The 12,237-nt window shown below is 47.4% G+C and overlaps 1 protein-coding gene across 1 annotated transcript in view; it reads left to right on the top strand.

Moving 5' to 3' along the window:
- Window positions 1–12,237, top strand: part of LOC138467234 (kinesin-like protein KIF28) — a 516,126-nt gene that overhangs the window by 278,664 nt on the left and 225,225 nt on the right. The window lies entirely within an intron of this gene.

Raw genomic sequence — 12,237 nt, 5'->3', positions numbered from 1 at the left:
AAAAGAAAAGTCACAAGCTCTCACACTTCCTGGAATGAGAACTCCTTCAAATCTTAGGCAACAGAAAGAAAAGTGACACACTCTCACACCTCCTAGAATGAGAACTCCTTTACATCTTAGGCAACAACAAATGATGTGGTCAGAATTGCTTGCTTCCAGTTTGACAACAACAAACAGTTTGATCAGAATGGCTTACTTCAAGTTTGACAACAACAAACAGTTTGATCAGAATGGCGTACTTCAAGTTTGACAACAACAATCTGTTTGGTCAGAACGGCTTGCTTCAAGAATATATGTTGCTTTTCCAATAGTACCACGTGTTAGCCTTTGCTCCTTCTACTACCTGGCGTAACCCTTCACCAGGTCTCTACAGGGCAATCACCTCTTGCCCCACGGGTCTACTCGTCTGCCCATCTACCAAAACAAATGAGTGCTTCAACAGTAACTTTCTCAGCAGAGTTATAACAACTTCAATAGCCTTCTTTTTTTTTTTTCAAATTCAATTTTATTGGTTTTAAACAGCAAAAGTGAATCATGAGCTAGAAGCACAGTCGAGCATACATAGGAACCATATATCGCTTCTGCCTCTTTCCCCAACTCAGATTCAAATAGCATAACTATAATGACAGTACAGTCAAGCATGTGTCCACTCCTAACGAGTGAACTATATAACTCCCCTTCCCTCCCTCCCTCCCCTTTTATTGCTCATAACACTTCCGTGGCATGATGATTGCTGTAGTCTGAAGAAACTTGCGACGCGGCAACATCCGAAGGTCGTTGTCGTTATGGATCGTAAATCATTAGTAATGTGATCGGGTGTGTGACAGGCACAGGCGTTTAAGTGATAAGGATCTCAATTTTCATACATCATGAAAGGCAGTTGGTGAATGCTTTTACTGACTAGATGTTGGGTGGGCGTTCGGTCTTGACATGTAATGGCTTGCGAAGTCACTCCACGCTTCTTCGTGTTTCGCCGCCTTGTCGTGCAGGGCTGCCGTTATTTTCTCCATAGTGTAGATGTTGGTGGCAACTTTCAGCCAGTCTTTTTCGTTCGGCAGTCGTGGAGATTTCCATTTTGTAACTAGGGCTGCCCTGGCCGCTAATAGGAGGGGGGATACCAGTCCTCTCACATGCACCAGCTCGTCATCGTCATCTTCAAGACCGAACAACATCAAAAGGGGAGAGGATTCTCTGTCTATGCCATCTAGACGCTTAATCCACCCTAGGACCTCCTGCCAATAAATGCGCACTTTGGGGCACCCCCACCACATGTGCCAGTAGTTGGCGTCCGCTCCGCAATGGCGCCAGCATCTGGGGCTGGAGGTTTGGAACATCTTTGAAAGTCTATGCGGATCATACTGCCAACGGTGGAGTAGCTTTACAGCGTGCAATTTGTATTGGGTAGCAATAGACACTTTGGCGGGCGTACCGCATATTCGGTCCCAGGCCTGCTGGTCAAATTCCCTGCCGAAATCTTTTTCCCATTTTCCTTTGAGGCGGAGGATCGGGGAGTGGTCCTTGGTGATCAGAGCTTTATACATCCGGGATATCAACCCTTTGGTCGCGTTGGTCGTGTCAAGGATCATTTCGAAGGGCGTTAATTCTCTGCGTGTGGCGGCTTTCCATTCCTCTCTTGACAGCACCCCTTTCAGCCGTAGGTACAGGAAGATCGGGATCGGGTGGATTTGGAGGGCATCTTCCAGTTCTGAGATTGATATAAATTTCTCCTTCCTCCACAGCTGATCGACTCTTTCTAGACCTGCATCAAACCAGGTTTGATATCTGGCGTGTTCAGGGATCCTCTCACGGATGCCAGGTGACCAGAGGTGGCTCAGGGGTGAGGGCCATGTTGTAACTCCTGTCATACCCTTTCCCTTCTTCCAAATGTTCCACATGGTGCCCAATATCGGGTGTTCGCGCAGTGGTTTTACAAGCTTCGATCTGGGAACCCATAGCCATTCTGCGAGGGTCACGTTGCGTAGGAAGTCATTGTCGAGTTGGACCCACTGGAGGTCCTTCCTGTCTCGTAGGTGTGGGACCAGAATCCTCAATTGTGTTGCCTGATAATATATTTCTATATCTGGAAGACCTACTCCTCCCAGCTCCTTCGGTAGTATCAGGATGTCATATGCTATTCGTGGTTTTCTTCCATCCCAGAGGAAATCGAGTATAACTTTCTTGACCTGTCTAAAGAAGTATTCTGGGATCATGACGGGAAGGACCTGAAATGGATACAAGAAGCGTGGGAGGGTCACCATCTTGATAGCATTCAAGCGTCCCATCCAGGAGATTGTGAGTGGCTTCCATTTTAGTAAATCAGCCTTTAGGGCAGCTAGGAGCTGGGGGAAGTTCGCCTCGTAGAGCTGTGAAAGATCTCTTGTTATATTAATCCCCAGGTAGCGTAGTGTGGATTCCTGTATGGTTACGCCGAGGTGTGCCAGCTCTCCTAGTTGTTCGGGGGAGGGTACGTGGAGCGGGAAGAGGATAGACTTAGTTCTATTGAGTTTGAAGCCGGAGAGTGTTCCATATTCTTCAATGAGATGGATCGCCCGCGGGACTGACGACAGGGGGTTGAGTACGTGCAGCAGGATGTCATCTGCGTACAGGGCCAACTTGTATTCCCTACTGTTCACTCGGATACCTTCCACGGTGGAGTCCGCCCGGAGAGCTCTGGCAAGTGGTTCCAGGGACAGTGCGAAGAGTATCGCCGAAAGGGGGCATCCTTGTCTCGTTCCCCTGGTTAGTGGGAACCAGCGCGAAAATTGGGAATTCACCATTACTGAGGCTTTCGGGGTCGAGTAGACAGCTTTAATCGCTCGGCGGAGGACAGGGCCGAGGCCTATGTGCTTCAGCGTGGCTTCTAGGAAATGCCATTCGACCCTGTCGAACGCCTTTTCCGCGTCAATTGACAGCAATGCTGGCATATCTGGAGATGTTCTAGATTCATGTATAAGGTGGAGGGTCTTGCGTGTGGAGTCAGCGCCCTGTCGACCCAGAATAAAGCCAACCTGATTGTTATGAATTATCGAGGGCATATGCGTCTCTAGGCGGGCTGTGAGGATTCTTGTGTATATTTTGGCATCGGTATTCAGCAGTGATATCGGACGATATGAGGCACAGTACTTCGGGTCCTTTCCTTCTTTGGGGATTACTGCTATCAGTGCCTCTGAGAAGGACGCGGGGGCCACTCCGGAGAGAAGAATGTTATTGAAGAGTTCAACCATAAAGGGGAGGAGGGCACTTTGAAAGGTCTTATAAAATCCTGCCGTGTAGCCGTCATTCCCGGGGGCCTTCCCTGTCGGGAGTCTTTTAATGGCGTTTTCTACTTCTTCTGCGGTAATGGGGGAGTCCAGTGCCTGTGCTATATCTGCCGGAAGAGAAGGCATGGAGACCGCCGACAAGTAATCCGTAATTGCTTCCAAGCCGGGGGCTTCTTGCGAGGTGTAGAGCTTCTCATAGAAAGTGGCAAAGGCTTCAGGGATATTGGGGGGGCAACGGACTCGGAGTGGTTCTTCTTCTTGTATAGTGGGCACCCACCTCTCGCGACGTTGGCCTCGGAGTCTAGCAGCGAGTAGTGCCCCCGCCTTATTACCATGTTCATAGTGCCTCTGCTTTAGGCATTGGAGTCGGTGCTCAATGGCCCCTGTTTCGAGCCGGCGCTGTTCCTCCCTTTTGGCATTGGCTTGTTCTATCTTGTGTAGCCTCTCCGTAGTCGCGGTTTGCGCCAATTGGTCCAGTTGAGTGATTTCGGTCCGTAGCCTACTCTCTATGAGTTGTCGTTCCCTCTTTTTGGCCGCACCCTCCCTGATGAGCACCCCTCTCCAGGTGGCTTTGCCCGCCTCCCAGACTGTGTTCGTGGAGACGTCACCTGTGTTGATTTCTTCAAAGTAGTGGGTGATGTCCTGTTCGAGTTGCTCACGGAAGACCGAGTCTCTAAAAAGCGATTCATTGCAACGCCATTTGGTCGACCTCTGGGGAAGGGCCATTTGATCCAATGTGACCGTCACCGCGTCGTGGTCCGACCAGGAGACCGGGGATATACTGGTTTCCGTCATTGCCGTTGTGAGTGCAGGCGTTAGGTATATATAGTCTATCCTGGAGTACGTGGCGTGTGGAGCCGAATAGAAGGTGTAGCCTGTGTGTGACGGGTTCTGATGTCTCCAGGCATCTGTTAAGTTGTATACATCCATCAGTTCTGCCACCCTCGAGCGTGCGCTGGTGACTGGGGTGCTTGCGGAGGGGTCGCCGGCTTGCCTGTCGAGTTCAGGGTCCATCCACGTATTGAGATCCCCACCCAGGATTACTTCGCCTTGTGCCTCAGTCATAACCTTGGGGATCGCTTGGTGAAGAAACCGAGATTGGCCGGTGTTTGGTGCATAAATGGATGCGAGCGTGACGGTGGTGCCTTGTATATTGCCTACAAGGACTATAGTTCTACCGCTCACGTCGGACCAAGATCTCATCATCTCGAATTGTAGGGTCTTGTTAATCAGGATGCCCACCCCCGCCTTTTTCAAGGGGCCAGAACCCCAGTGTTCGGAGCCTAGTTTGGGGTGTAAAACTCTCCGTTCTTTGCCTCTGGAGTATCGAGTCTCTTGTAGAAAGAGGATATCAAAGCCTGCCCTCTTGAATTCGCGGGATACTAGAGATCTCTTAGTGGGGGAATTGAGGCCCTTGACATTGAGGGTGCCGATTTTAAGGGTGCCGTGCCTGTCACCTGTTACGTTACGTTTCGTGGACATTGTTGCACATAGTGTGTTCGTCGTGTGTGTCGCGTCGTCTTCGAGGATTAGTTGCCACAGTGGAAGTACACTGATAAGTGTTTCGTGCCTCGTGAGGCATTGCATTTGCGATCGTCCCACCCACCTCCCCTTCCCTTTGGGTATTGGTCATCATACCCAGTGTTCCCGTTTTCAATCTGAGTCCTGCATCTTTCAAACCCATGTGAAACTGAGTCTTAAAGGTGATGGCGCCCGCGTTGGACCAGATGTACGCAGCCGGCCTTTCAGCGGACCGCCCGTGAGGGTTATAGCCACGCAACCCCCCCCCACATGGTAGCGTATTATGGTTTTGAGCCCCCTCCCCCCAATTTGATTGCTGAACATCAATCACAGGATAACAAGCAACAAGAACTGTTATTACAGGTAAAAGATAGAAAAGAAATGCAACGATACGTATGGGTTCGAGGGACGTCATTCGCCGGTCGACCCTCAGCTATGACATCAGTGGAAAGCGCACGATGTGGGGTGTCCGGCGGGTCCGTGACGACGTCCCACCGCTAGGTACCAATTCCCTGGCCCCTGGGTCCCGAGTGAGGTTCCCCAGGGCAAATGGCGGGTGGGTGCCGCCTCATCCATTTACGTCCGGGGAGTCATTAGGACGTCTATATTTTCTCGCTCCCTTGACTTTATTCCGCTTCGGGCCCTGGGGTCTCCTCCTCGCTCCATCCCGTGCCAATAGCCTTCTTTAACATAAGCAGGTTAGCAGCTTTCGAAGGATAGAACATTCACAACCCTTCTGCATTAATACACAAAGTAAAGTTCAGAATCAAGCCTTCTCTTGCTTCTAACTTGGCTGTAGCAATGTGAATCTGCATCAACCACAATGATTGGTATTCCCGAACCAGAATGGCAACCTTTACAACTTGTGTTTGACAACCTTTATTGGACTGAGTTCTCAAGGTCTCTTGGCTTGGGTACCAGTGGTATCTTTGAGTTTCTAATACGGCTTTCCCACCAGATTGTGGATATTTGTCTAAACTCCCTCTTTCATTCCTGGGCCTTGTTTGGTGTAAGGTCAGCCCTTTTCCGAAGTCTGCAACAGTTCGGTATTCGTAAGGTTTATGAATTTGCTGTCTGAAAGGTACAATGGTTCCACATTCGCAAGCGTTATTAGCTGGCCTGTGTAACTTTGTAACTGTTTTTTATTTGTAATCCTTATTAGTTTCTCCTGGTACGTGAACCACAGTTCATTAGTGTTGGTTAGTCTGCCTGTCACTCACTCGTGAGTGATCATGCCTGCTCTGCACTTGCGACCTGCCCCAGAGTGCCCCAGAGTCATGTGACTCAGACTCACTGGGTAAGTCGCGTCCTGGTGCTACGCTCCAGGTTCACAGGCCTGGTGCGCTTGTGGCTCCCTCCGATCAGGCGTACCATCTCCCTTCAATCACAGCTGCTTCCGCCACATTGGTTTGGAGTCGTCCTGACTCCAAGAGTCCCCGGTGCAACCCTGCCACCTGAGACCTCTCGACTGCTCACACTATGCCTTCCTTCCGCTGCGACAGCTCTGCACGACATAGTCTTGTGGGGTAAGCGTTTCTTCCACACGCTTCCCACTGCACGACCTCTGCAGTTTAGGAGGATAGAGGCACAGACCCTCTCAGTATTCACAGTGGTCCTGGAGTCTTCCAGCTTCTCTACTCCTCTCTTCTGCAGCATGCACGGCCCGCTCTTCTCCTGCTTCACAAACTGCTTCTGCTTCTTCTCTTTCTCTACTACCTGCACCTGAGGATGCCTGTTATGCCTCCCACTCCCCCTCAGATGTAGGGCATTGCTGTCAATTACCTAACCACTTCTACATCTTTGTTCCTCCGTATCCCTCTTCCTCGTCTCAGTACTGAGGGAATTATGGCACTTGAAGTCCCGAATGAAAGAGTTTGTTTTCCTTAGTTTTTCTACATTGTGAATTTGATTCCTACTTTCTTCAACTTTTAACAAAGGGTTATTACCAGAGTTTATCATAAGGCAAGTTTGAGGAGAGGAAATTGGTTCTGTGCTTTTAAAACTTCCCTTATTATACAACTTCCTCTTCTTAGGTTTTTGGGAACTAGGGGAGGACAATAGAATTATGATGGATACAAGCCATTACATACTGTGGTAGTGGTTGGATGTCCTCTCGAAAAGAGGTTAAATACTGTGGGCTTCATCACGAGTTGGGCGGTATCCCGTCGGTGTTACTGCCGGGATACCGCCAGGGTTAATAGCGTTACCGCCAAACCCCCGCGCTATTAATGCCGGATCACGTATTTGGTGGAACGGTAATTGGCCATTCCCCATTGAGCCCATTCGGAAATTCCCCATTCCCCAATGGGGACATTTTCGGCACAACTACCATCGGCGGTATTACCGCACGGTAATTGTGCCGAAAATCAGCAAATTCCCGGCACATATACTCCCAGCTCAGAGCTGGGGGTAAATGCTGCCAAACCCGTGATTTGGCGGACCCTTAAATGCAGCAGTAATAGCATTACCGCTGCATTTAAGGGTTACCGCCAAACTCGTGAGGACCCCCTGTGTCTCATCCTATAGGTATCCCCCACTCTCCTGACCTTTATCTCCTACCGGGTGAGCCTCCCGCAGTATACCACCCCCAAGGTCAGGATCAGGAAGCGTCTGCCTTTCCTTGGCCACTACCTAAAGTAAAAATACTTTAGGTAGTGTTTCAGTGAGGAATCCATATGATTGATCAAATTAGACCACCTGGCCTTGCCACTACGTTTTTATAACACCTGGATGAATTCTTTGCTACTACAGCTCTGAAATACTGAAGGGTGTTTGTAGTAGGCAACCTTAATATTTGGCTTGATGCCACACATTCCTCTGAAACCGTTAAATGGTTGGACATATTAATCTTTAACCATGACCCCATCCCATCGACAAGGCCACTGCCTCAATCTGATACTAATGCTTGAGTTACAGGCGTGGACAGCCTACTTGACCTGGTCGGACCATCATATTAGAATTTTCTCTCTTGAATTACCTCAGGCTCCCCATTCCTTTAGTCAGCATGAGGTCCCAATTTGGAGACGTAGCAATAACATTGTATCAAATTGTATCCATGATCCCCATTCCGAACTGGCCTCAACTCTATCACTTTGTGATGAGTATTTTACTGTATCTCTGAATGGGTTAAAACAATTTGTGACAGTATTGCCTCTTCACAACTGAGTCACCCTGAGAAATATTCTAATCCAGGGAGTCATCCATTCTGGACAGTCTAAAACCAGCTCATGCATATAAAAATTATTTGCAGACTAGAATTGCAATAGCTATTGATAAGCTTAGCGAACTCTTTTCTACCATAAAGAACTTTCTAAACCGCCTTGCATCTCATCTAGCCGGGTGCCATCAGTTATGCTAGTCAACAATTTTAATGAGTTCTTCATGCAAAAAATTAAACCCAGGAAAATATCTGGCAAATATCTGGCAAAACGCATTACAGATAAATCCACACACAATATTTGGTACCAGTCAATACTTCCATTGACTTTGTTGTGGTCTCCTGTCATGAACACACCCCATGACAAGTGCCCAATATGTAAATACTGTATCACGGTTTTCCTTTCCTACAGCATTGGCGGTTGCCATTGCGCCTAATTAGACGCAAAACACATAAGCATTGTATTGCAGTGGCCGCACTGTTGCGTTGGATAGCAACAGAATCACTATGATTATCTGACACGGGACGCAGCTTCAACTCGCCGCGTCCTCTTCCCCGGCACCATAAAGAACAGCCTCACAATGGTGCTTGTGCTTCTGATTGAATTGAGTACCCGTGTATCCTGGTTTCTGTGTTTCTAGTCTTGAAACTCCTTTGGACCCTGTTTGTACATTAGGAACTGCCTTGGATTCCTATTTTGGTTCTTCTATAACTTCTGATTACCTGGTAACGAACAATTGATGTCTATTGGATTGCCTTTTGGATTGCCCTACGTGTATCGGGACTTCTTGTTCTTTGAGTCTGTGGGATTGATAGTTGACTGCTGTACCCTGGAGGGCTGTGTTGTGCACTGAACTAAGGACGCTCTGCTGTTTCGACTAATTCTGTGCACTATCCCATCATTAGTGCGTCCTTGTGCCGTCTGGGGGATAGGTCCCTACTAACCTTACTAATCCCTACCCTCTTCCCTGTTTCCGTGCTTGTCTTTACTGTGGATTGCCTTGGAACTGCTACTCAGGACATTCAACAGCTACAGAGCTCCACTCTCTATCGGTTTAGATAAGGCATAAACTCCCTAGGAACTAAACCTCCATAGTGTTATTTAGCTAGTTCATGCTTCTACTCTCTCTTCTGTTTAGAGTGAAAACATAGCCTTTTTGCCACCAGACGATTGCTTGAACAACCAGTTGCGCCCCAAGCTTCATCAGGTTAGTGCTGACATTATTCCTTGCATTTCATACCAATAATAGCGTGTCAATATTAAGACCTGTCCTTGTTTTCACAACCTGGCGCATACCTGGTGGTATTTTTGCTCTTTCGTTTGAATGTTCCCTTTGTTTGTATATACTTGAACGAACATAGGGGTGTATCAAAAGGAAGGTCACCCTCAATCAGGAGACCCTGCTTTGTGGGTTTGGGTTTGCAAGAGTATTGAATTAAACAACAGAATCAGAAGCCCAAACATGAATGCGGCTGACACGCTTGCCACTATTATGCAGCTAGTATCCGACCTGTGTAATGATATGACTGCCGCTAATGAAGCCATACATCTCCGGATGGAGTCTCTACAGGAGTTAGTGTAATCTCATCCACCATCTCATCCATGGACAGACCGGTGCCGCTGCAGTAGGCCCAGCATATCCCATGCCCAGACAAAATACAGTACTGGTGTTGGTGTCTACACAGTTTCTGTTAGCACCACCATAGAGATTCAATGGCGACCCAAAGGCGTACCAAACCTTTATAAACCAATAGAAATTGCATTTTCTGTGTCGTCCTGCTTCCTTTCCTGACTCCACCACAAAGGCAACTTTCGTCCTTTCGTACCTTGGAGGCACTGCCGCCGCCTGGGCTAATCCACTACTAGAAACAAACAGCTATGTTCTTTCTGATTGTGACGCCCTGATCACGACAATGAATCGAGTCTTTGATACTCGTTACAAAACACAAGCTATGGATTTAGAATTGTTTAACCTTAAGCAAGGTGACACACCGTTGCTTTCATACCTTGCAAGGTTTAACCAGTTAGCTGCCGAAAGCGGTTGGCTGGAGGACAAGAAGGCAGCCGTCTTTTACAAGCGACTGTCGGATGATATGAAGGATACTCTGGCTACGGTACATGTGGTACCTGTCGGTTTCCCCAAACTCTTAGACCTTGTTCTGCAAATTGATGCTCGGAAAGCAGAGAGAAAGGGCGAAAGGAGGCCATTACCCCCTACGGCCACAAAAACGGATTCACATCTGATGAACACCACAGACACTGTGCCCATGCAGACAGGGGCTGTCCATGGTCCTCTATCAACTAATGAAAGAGAACATCAGTGTAAGGTGAACCTTTGTATGTATTGTAGTTCCGCAGATCGTTTTTTGTGCAATTGTCCAAAAAGACCCATCCGAAAACAGCAAAACGTCAAAACTCGGCCGTTGACGGAGTCCCTCAGCCGAGCGGTGATTCCTTGGACTTCCATCATACCAGCGTTCTCTCCAGAATAACTACCTGTTTTGTTCCTTTTACCTAATGATGAATCTCTACAAGCCCATGCCATCATAGACTCGAGTGCTACGGGTAATTATATGGATATCCATTACGCTAGACAAGCAGAAGTTCCTATCATTTTGAAACAAAATCCTGAAATTGTTAACGCCGTAGATGGCATGGCCCTTGTTTCAGGATTGGTAACAGAACAGACTGACCTCCACTGATACAGGACATCATGAACACATTTCCTTTGATCTGATTTCAGCACATCAATACCGAGTCATCCTTGGCATACATTGGCATACCTTGGTTACAGACACAACCCACAGATCAATTGGGGAAAACATGAAATCTCGTTTCCATCAGAGCACTGCGATGTACATTGTATGGATCCTGATGCCGGAACAAGGCACACCCCTTGTAAAGCCATTCTTGAGACGTTGCCTTTTATTGGAGCTATTAGTTCAAAACCGAATGTCAATATACCCAGTGTATGTCAATCATATGCAGATGTTTTTGATAAAGGGAAGGCGGAACAACTACCTCCCCATCGGACCCATGCCACTCCATGGAACATTTTATGACCACTTTTGTCAGTCTCTCCTTAGTCCAAGGGACAGTACCTCCTGCCTTAAAAATCTCTACTGTTTACCCGCTGTTAAAAGAGTCATCCCTGGATCCGAAAGCCTTACAGAAGTACTGTTCTGTGACCGGTTTACCTTGGCCAGCCAAAGTACTGGGAAAGGTGGTGACTTCTCAGCTACAAGCACATGTTGAGAAATGTCTCTTATTAGACACCTTTCAATCTAGTTTGCGGACTCTTACATGGAATGAAAACTGCCCTAATCGCTGTCGCAAAATGCAGATGAAGGTGCTGTGATGTTGCTCACTATATGTGACCTGTCAGCAGCGTTTGATATGGATGACCCTGATATCCTGTCCTCCAGACTATAAAATTACAATTGAGTATCAGATGTAGCGCTGAAGTGGTTTACATTTTTTTCTAAAAAAAAAAAAACTGTTTTCAGTGTGTTAAAGTAGTGTGTCACACCTCACAGTGCATCCCTATGTATTCAACTCCTCATGGTCATCTTGACCAAATATCACCTTTCCTACCACTCGTATGCAGATGATACGTAGATATACATGAGGGTAAACGAATCGCTAGACCTACTTTATAGCATAGTCCAGTGTACTACTGAGGTATGTCAGTGGATGACAATGAATAAGCTTCAGCTTAATCCAACCAAGACGGACCTTATTTTATTTTTCCCAAACATCTGATCGAGTACTCTGCAGTATCCTTCACCCCATTGCCTATTCGATGTGCCTATGTCCTTTTCAACTAAGGTTAAGAATTTAGGCTGCTATTGGAAATCAAATTTGGGATGAAAACAATACGTTGGCGCTATGGTACACTCCTCTTGTATGCTCTTCCGTTTATTTCTCCAACTGACCATGCACCGGTAGTAAGTGTCTGGGTTAATTCTAAGCTGAATTATGCCGGTAGCTTTTTAACTGGCATTCCCCTTATACAGCTTCAACGACTCCAATGTACCCAAAATGCAGCAGTGAGACTAATATATAAGCTACTCAAGACCTTTTCAATCTCTGTCCTACGAATATCTCTCCACTGGCTGCCGGGTTAGGCAACAAATAGATTTTAAAGTCCTCTTCTTTGTGGTTAAGTGTATTAATGGACCTGCCTACCTGGCAGATAGGATTTCTTATCACCATTCAGATTGGCCCACTTCATTTGGCAGAGAGGTGTTTATTGCTGCTTCCTCCCTCCCGCTATGTCCTTAGAGACAGCCGCTCTT

The sequence above is a fragment of the Ambystoma mexicanum genome, chromosome 4q (assembly GCF_040938575.1).
Source record: "Ambystoma mexicanum isolate Mex_15411 chromosome 4q, UKY_AmexF1_1, whole genome shotgun sequence".
Taxonomy (NCBI): Eukaryota; Metazoa; Chordata; class Amphibia; order Caudata; family Ambystomatidae; genus Ambystoma; species Ambystoma mexicanum.
This window is presented reverse-complemented; position numbering and strand designations above follow the sequence as displayed.